The sequence below is a fragment of the Chrysochloris asiatica genome, unplaced genomic scaffold (genome assembly GCF_000296735.1).
Source record: "Chrysochloris asiatica unplaced genomic scaffold, ChrAsi1.0 scaffold00186, whole genome shotgun sequence".
NCBI lineage: Eukaryota > Metazoa > Chordata > Mammalia > Afrosoricida > Chrysochloridae > Chrysochloris > Chrysochloris asiatica.
The window spans coordinates 2826646-2835873 of NW_006408704.1; positions in this window are offsets into that span (position 1 = coordinate 2826646).

Consider the following 9228-nt stretch of genomic DNA (forward strand, 5'->3'; position numbering starts at 1 on the left):
AAAAAAGTAGTTTATGGGTTCACAGTGATTATTTCTGAGTGGTGAGAAGTATGCGCGTGATTTTAATTACTAGCTATTCCTGAACTTTCAATTTTAAAGATAATGAATGCATATTAGTTTTCTTAAATAGGAAAAAAATAGATGTACTAAGATGAATTACTAACAGATTAATCTAAGGGTTGTGTCTCTGGACTTGAGAATTGAGAACAGAAACTGTACCTTCTCTATCTTCATACGTCCCACATGACTTTTACTCCAGTGCCAGTTAACATTTCAAAAAAGTTTAAGAAAAAAAAATAGTGTTGAACCATTAAATGTAATGGTTCTCTTTTGTCACACGAACTTAAAAATAGACTTGTAGTGTATAAATAAAGACGGCATCCAAAGTCATTTATCCTAGTACTAATAAACCAGTACATTAAATACATTTCATTTACCAATAAGTTCAACCTCTTTTGTTAAATTACTTTTATTTTATTTATAATTTAGAAAGTTTTTTTTTTAAAGATGTGTTCTTGTCATTTCCAAAGATAGAAACAGGAAAGGAGAGAGAGAGCGAGAGAGCACTGTTGCTTAGTGGGAACATTGCAACATTGAAGTCCTAAGTAGTTTTTGCTTTAGATACACTTTTTTTTTTTTTTTTTAAATTACTTCTCTTACATAAGAGTCCTGTAATATCTTCATAGGGAGCATTAACACTGGGCTATGTTGTGTCTTTTTAATTTTTCCTCCAGATAGTGTTTACACATCAACTTGGGGAGTGACTGCAGAGTCAATGTTATTAGCCAACTTTGGTGTCCATTTGCCATGACGGACAATTGGTAATTTTAACAATCAATGAGAGTTTATTTTAGGAGAAAACTTAACTGAAATTTTCAGGAAATAACCTTTTTGTTCCAAAACAGCTGTCATTGAACACCATTATATCTACAACAATTAAAATGATCTTTGGTGACTTTTAGCATTTGGCATTGTTCCATTATTGTTCAGTTAAATATTTTTCAAGTTTGCTAGGACTTTTGCCCACTGTGTGCTTATGGCTCTTTATTGTCAATATGTATCTTAAAATTCACCTTTGTGACACTATTTTTTTGTACTGTGGGAGAGAACATCATTTCTGAAGTGAATTGCCTGAGAAATCAAATAATAGTTTTTAAGAAATTGTAGAACACATCTAGAAGTTATTTACAAAAAAAAAAAAAAAAATAGGATTGCAATGTATTCCATTATATTTGGCAATACATATCCCCATCTCTGTTTCTCTAGATTCTTGCATAACATTCTCAATTTAAGGAATTAGCTAATCTTTAAAAGGCAAAATGAGAAAGAAAAAAAAAAGCCACCCTCATATTTTGATCAATTTAATTGAAAGAGGTGAAGGAAAGTTGACCCAGATTATCAGAGCCAGGGATTTATTGCTAAAAACAAACATACAAGTCTGCATCCTAATGGAAATTACAAACATGTGACTTCAATATGCACCGAAAATATCATACACTGGAGATTCTGTGCTACCTTACCCAATATAAATCTTAAATACGACTGCATGCTTGTTTGTTTAATTTGGAGAGGGTTGAAATATAATAGTGTAAGGTCCCTAAATGAATCATATGATAAAATAAGACCTCAGACTCTGATCACTATTATGTTATTATTATATTTTCAGGGAAAGAATTGATTTGCCATGAGCTTATTCCAGCTAAAATTGTTTATGGGACATATTTAAGAGTTATTACTCATTATTTAGACCTAGAATGGTGATACCAATGAACATTGCTTATACCCTAATAGTTTCCTGATAATTATAAGCCAATAAATAACCTTTGATACAATGATACACTGGAAAGAACTTATAAGAACTACTAGGGTCGCTATGGATTGGAATTAGCTTGACAGCAACTGGTTCGTAGTAAAATAACATTTATGTAACTTCAAAAATCTGCAGAAATGCAAAGGTCTTGAGTTCTGTCAATTTGCATCAAGTTCCAACACATAAAAAAGTAGATGATTCAATCCTGCACTGTTTTTGAGGAGACATAGTAGCTAACAAAATTGTCTTCCTGTCTCAAGAAGTTAAAATCCAGAAGATGCACAGCATTGTTTTTAAAAAAGCAGGCTATAGGCCTGTTGGTACTGGGGGCCTCTAAGTTGTTTTGGATTCAGAACTTCCCTATAAGACAGAGCAAAACTGCCCCAAAGGGTTTTCAATGGACACATCTGTCACCTGAAGAGCTGATGGTGGGTTTGAACTGCTTGCTGACCTGTACCACTGTCTACCAGAGCTCCTTGCTACAGGCCTGTCATAAAATTTTAAATTAACTAAAAACTTGAAGACAAATACTTGACATTGTAAAAAGGTCTTACTTCTGGGATGTCGGATAGTCACAATTTTCTTTTCTGAATATTTTTGAAAATGTATATCTTACTTTTATAGTTAAATTGTAAAACATGAGGAGCCCATTGATCATGAAAATGTGAAAAGTGTGCAAAACTGAGAATTTGTTGACAGAACTTTAAAAAAAGCTACTTTTGTAAAATCATACAGGGCTTCAGGCTCTTCCTGTCATTTGGAGGATAAAGTATATTTTGGATCTAAAACATGGAACATTTCGGACAACATGCAAGGAACTGCATGCGTATCCCAAACGAGCACCAAGAAAATATAGCAACTGAATAAATATTCATCCTAAATTAAGAAAAGAAATTAAATTCCACTTACCCAGTTACTAAGAAGCATTGGTGGCACAGAGTTCGAAGCACTTGGCTGTTAACCAAAAGATAGGTAATTTGAACCCACCAGCTGCTCTTCAGGAGAAAGATGTGACGGTTCCTCCCATGAAGTTTACAGTTTTGAAAATTCTGTGGGGCAGTTCAGCTGTGTCCTACCAGGTGAATGTGAGTTGGCATCAACTCGAATAACAGTGGGTTTGGTGGTTTCTCACTTTAAGTCACCCACAAAAGTGAAAGTTTTATTCTTGGCACAAAGATGATAGAATTCGTGGGATAGTAATTATTTGTAGTAAGGTATTTTTCAGGGTTTTATTACACTGAGCTGTTTTAAGTGAAAGAGAAGGTATTGGAGACTAAAACTATGCTTTAACAATACTAAGGATATTGAATGAAACTGTAGCTATTTGTAAATTTTGAGAATTGGTGAATTATTTTCCTCAAAACTCGTACCCACCAGGGAACACTGTGTGTTTGAGGATTTGTTTACCTAAACGGATGCTCTTGGTGGGGATAAAATTAGCTTTAGTAGAGAATTTTTGCTAAGAATAATGACGTTTACACAATGACGATTCTAAAGAATGTAATCTTTTAAAGGGAAATGTGAAGTAATATATGCAGAAAACGAAAAACTCTGGAGTGGCAAGCAGATTAGGCAAGCAATATTTGATATAAGGAAAACTTAAAACTTGGCTAAAATTATTTTATGTGTCAAAAGTAATTAATAAATGAGAAAAATAACTAATACAACTTTTTAAAAAATGTGCAGAAGTTGTTACAGAATTCTGACAGTGGAGAAGAAGAGGCAGAATTTTGACAGAAGAGATGAAGAGTCGTGAGAAAGATAGAGAAGTAGAGAAGGAAGAATGAATATGTGATCAGACATGTGACAGAAAACCTCAGACTAATGGGGGAATGATTGAAGAGAAAACTTAAAATTGAGCTCATCTACTATAATTTCCTTTTTTTTCCCTTTCACTGTATTATCTTTCCTGACATCTGAGGGGGCTTTAGAAAATTCATGAAAAAATTAAACGAAAAGATCATGGAATTTTTCCATGAACTTTATGAAGTCCTTCTCCCAAATATCCTAGAGTTTACAACAAAAATTGAGACGCAAATGAAGTATGCGGAACTGTTCTCAGACCTGGATAGAAGAAAAGACCCAAAACAGATGGTCACCTTTGCATTTTGAATTTGAACAGCAGCGGTGTACAAAGACTACCAGACTCTTCCAGTCTGATTTTTACTCTTCAGCTCTTCCTGACAAATGCTTAAGGAACCACCTTCAGAAGCCTGAGGCGGCCTAGGAAAACCATCTCTCAGTTCTGTCTTGTTCAACATTCTTATTAGTCTTGATTTCCCCATTTGTCAGAATTAGAAACGGCTTTTGAATTTGCTCTGGTCTATGTAACCATCCGCTTCCATGGCACTTAATAACAATGCAACGTTTGAGAATATAACCCAATCTTTTCTCCCGCGGAATCGCTGGTTGCTTCCAACGGCTGTCCTTGAGGTTAGCAGCCTGACACGTAAACACTATGCTGATAACACACACTCACACACCCATATTCATGGAATTACTTCCTACTCCTAGTGACCCCAAGCGTGTCAGAGTAGAAATGTGCTCCATAGGGTTTTCAGTGGCTGATTTGCAGTCCTTTCTCCTGAAGGTACATATAACGTATGTGTACTTCTAGACACCAGCATTACAGACTTCAGACTTCAGACAAGGACCCATTCTCAGGGTACACTAAATTCTTTCCTAAAACTTTTGTGAAGGTTCTAACAATCTCTGCAGTAGTAAAAAAATAATTTCTCCTTTCTAATTTGGAAAACATGAGCATCAGCCATTATTTGTTTCTTAGTAATTTTCCACATGCCAGTTATTCTGTCTTGGAACTCCTCCTCCATCTCAGACCAAACTTCTCTACTGGTGAATGACTTTTCCCATGTGACCCTTTAAATAAATTCTAAGATTTTTCCCATAATTAATTAATCTCAGAAATCAAAATGAAACATGTCACCAGGGTCTTATTTAAAGCCAAGAAATCTATTGGCTATTATCCAGTCTTCTTTCTAAATTAGAGAGCCCCAAGTGCTCTACTCACCAACCTTGCTTCTTGAAATTAGGCATTTTCTCTTCAGAAACTGGGACATATGTAAGGAAGAGTACTGATATTTCCACACCTTAACCAGGACCACATTTATATTTTATTTCAACAACTTAAAGGAAATCTTCCTTTTAAATTTCCATATCCATGTGCTTTTTAAAAGATACATGCAATTCAATTAATTTTCTCATCTGCAGTAATAAAACAATATTGTGCCGTTTTCCATTTATTGAATAATCCAAAATATAGCAGTTAAGGATCTTTTCTCAAGCCTCACTCTTAAGGCCTGGCAACAATTTAATGTTCCCTTAGGTCTTTATGATTTACAGATGGATTATTTGAATTATGTTGTCTTTGATGACTCAGCTCTTCTGAAGGAGTCAGGGTCAAACATGTAGTCTAATCATGATGCGTGTGTATGTGTGTGTGCATGCACGTGTGTAACAGAGAGAGAGAGGCTGATTTAATTCCCAAGCCAAACTTTAAATTTTCCATTAAGAAAACAAACAAACTCTTGTGTTGAGCTAGACCAATAATTATACATAACTTAAAAGGAAAAACAATAAATGCCAGAAAACCAGTTGCTGTGCAGTTAGTTCTGACTCTTGGCTACCCCTTGTGTATCAAAATAGAACTGTGCTCCTTAGTGTGTTCAATGACTAGTTTGTTTTTTAAAAAATGGACTGCCAGTACTTTCTTCCAAGGTGCCTGTGGGTGGACTTGAACTTCCTACCTTTGGGTTGGGAGCCGTTTGTTCCACCCAGGGGCTCCAACTGAAAAGAAAGTTGGGTGTCACTTCTTCCTTTTCTCATTTCTTTACTTCCTTCCTTTCTTTGTTTCCAACAGACTCATCTCAGTCTAAAGCAAAGGATTGTTTTGTAGCAGATAGGATAACCTCACCTCCAACCCTTAGTTTTTTCCAGAGCTGTTGAGATGTTGCTCTGGCTCTCTGACCATCCCAAACACTCAGGATGACTCTAGATGACTCTGGGCACCCTAAACACACTTCGGGGCCACTCAGACCCTACTGGGAGTGCCCCTTCTGCAGGGCAGTGTGCTTTGACCACTGCACATCATACCCATATTCCTATATTCCCTTCCCCTTCTTTTGTCGTTCACACTTGTCTTTTTCTCTCTCTGTCTCTCTGCCGGTCTTGCTCCATCTCCACCTACTGTCCTTTCCCTATTCTTTCATTCACTCATAGTTTCTCCTTTTTCCTATCTAAACCTCTAAATTATGGTTTACCCAGAACATCTTCTTTCTTGAATTTACAAAGCTGGTGATTTGACATATTTATATTCCTTTTAAAACATCATTGTTGTAACTTCTCTTTTTTTTTCGAGTCAGTGACCTTTCACAGACAGAGCGCATTCCCACTGCAGCATGCGAGTAGAATTCCTGTTTAGATTCTGCACAAGAGATTCACAGGGTGTTCTGTTCATTTGACCCAAGTTTTTGATGATAATTTTAGAAAGAAAATATTATAAGTATTGAAATGCACGTTGTTCCATGAGTAGGGTTGCTACATTTAGTGAATAAGAATATAGGATACCCGGTTACATTTAAAAATCAGATAAACCATACTTTTTTAGCATAAGTATATCCCATGCAATATTTGAGACATTTATATAAAAAGCATTTGTTGCTTCTCTGGATTTATGTATTTTATAACCCTGTCCATGTTGCAATGCATGATTTATGATATGTATACTATAATACAGAGGAGCTCTGGTAGTGTAGTGGTTAAGAATTGGGCTGCGAACCTTAGGGTCAGCAGTTCGAAACTACCAGCTGTTCCGCTGGAGAAAGATGAGGCTTTCTGCTCCCGTAAATATTTATAGCCTCGGAAACCTTGTCTGTACAGGGTTGCTATGAGTCGGAACTGACTCCACGGTACATAACAACAACAACAACAACTATAATACAGAGTCCTATGTGGCACTGTAGGATAAGCACTAGACTGCTAACAGCAAGGTCAGTAGTTCAAACCCACTAGCAGCTCTTCGGCAACTGTATTCAGTGTTGCTATGAGTAGTAATATCTTCATGGCACCTAACAATAAACAACAATAACATAATGATATGACACGGTATTTGTTAGCAGGGTGTAGTTACCATTCAGTTTGGGACTATCTGTATTTCAAACTTCTTAATGCTTCTGAAGGTGATAAAAGTGACGGAAAGTGAAAAGCTCCGGGACTCAGATGAGTTTATTTTACGGTTTCCTAGTTCTGACTGGAGGTCCTATGGGAGGGAACAATTAATGTTTAGACCCATGGATTCTGAATTCAAAATTACTTTATACTGACTCAATATATTCCCACTTGGGTAAACTTTATTCCATTTTCTTCTGATTTCATTAAAATGAAGAAAATGTAAGGAGAAAAATTGTTACTAAATAGTCCTCTTTTCTCTCTCTCTAAAACAAGCATTCATTTACTGATAGCACTGTAAGGTAACATTTCTGAACATCTTTTAAAACAGCTGTGTAGTAAGTTGCTTTTGATAGATTTTTAAAATAAAATCTTTCCACAATTATTGTAGTAATATTTTTCTATTTGCATAATGTTCTAGAAGATTATTATTGACAACACTGGGTGTTGATAAAGAATTCTTGTGCTTAGTTATTTTCGGAACCAATAAAGCTGATGTTTTCATGGATTTCAGATGCCAATTGAATTTCCAGCAATAGTATAAATGAATTCAGTAGTCAAAGTAGGGTGTGTATGTGTGTGTGTGTGTGTGTGTGTGTGTGTACATGTGCGAGTGTTGTGCTGTCAGTAGGGATGAAAGAAGACAAGCAGACATTACTCATTTCAAATGGAAATGCTTGGTGCTTGGTGTGTTTTATCCAGAAAGAATTTAACGGGAACACCACTCTTGTTTGTCCTGTTCTTGACTATTAGCTGCTTGCTGAGAGCAGTGCTGGACCATAAGAAGTGCTCAACAAATGTTTATTGAATACCAAATAAATGGATTTCCTGTGGGAAAGAGAACATAGCTATTTCTAATTCAAGGATGGCCTGATTAACCCTTGCTTATACCAATTTGCGAGAAGGGTGGTGGCTCCAGACAATAAGCACTGGACTGCGAACCACAAGGTCCATGGTTCTAGCCCACCAGCTACTTCGTGGGAGAAGGATGAGGCATTTTGCTCCTGAGAAGATTTAGAGTCTCGGTAACCCTATAGAGGGTCGTTATGAGTCAGAACTGACTTAATGGTGTGTAACAACAACAACGTACCAATTTTATTAATAATCATTTTGAATGGAAATTTTATTAATTTTAAATATAAAATACTTCCATGTCCATGGTAATATTTTTAAAACACAGTGGTAACAAGTGAAAAGTATAATCCCCTTCCCCTTGACCCTGTTTTTTCAGAGGTAATTACAAACTTTGTGGATGTATTCCTCTGGAAAGTTTCTATGCATGCTAGCCAACTATACAGAGAGGTGGCTTTTTTTTTTTTTTTTTTAAATCAAAACAGATTTTAGTGTAATTAATTTTTGTTAGCTGGGGAACTACTGATAATAGACTAATTATGCTACCAGAACAGCTGCATGTGGCCTGAAGGTGTCCTGATGTTTGAACAATAGCCTTGTACAACTTTGTCTTTTATCTCCCCCTCATTTTAAAACAAATACCTGAAAGTACAAGTAGCTATATTAGTAATAATATCTGATACTTACTGAGAACTCACCACGTGTCAAGTTTGTTTGAGCATTAGATAGTAAGTCATCTAACCCCTCCAAACCAATGAGGTAGACTCTGCTGCTAGCTCCATGTTAGAGGTGAAGCGACTGAGTCACAGTTTACTAACACCTTCCATTAGTATAGTACGTTTGTCATAGTTAATGAGCCAGTATTGATAAAATATAGCTCTGGTATCGTAGTGGTTACGAATCGAGCTGCGAACCTCAGGATCAGCAGTTCAAAACTACCAGCTGTTCCACGGGAGAAAGATGAGGTGTTCTGCTCCCGTAAAGATTTACAGCCTTGGAAACCCTGTACAGGGTCGCTATGAGTCGGAACCGACTCCACGGCACATCACAACAACAACAAAGTCCATATGCTATTCAGATTTCCTTAGTTTTTGCCTAATGTCCTTTTGAGTCACCGTTACATCTCCTGAGGCTCTGGTGATGACAGTTTCTCGGACTGTCTCTGTCTCTGATGACTGACTGTTTTGAGCAGTATTGGTGAGGTATAGTGTAGAATATCTGGGGTTTTCCTCAAGATTAGACCAGAGTGTGGATTTGGGGTATATTTTATCAATCGCGATTACCTGACATGGGTGATGTTTGTCAGGCTTCTGCTCTACAAATTTCTTCCCACCCCCTTTTTCCCTACTATACTCTTTGGAAGGAAGTCACTATCATGGGTC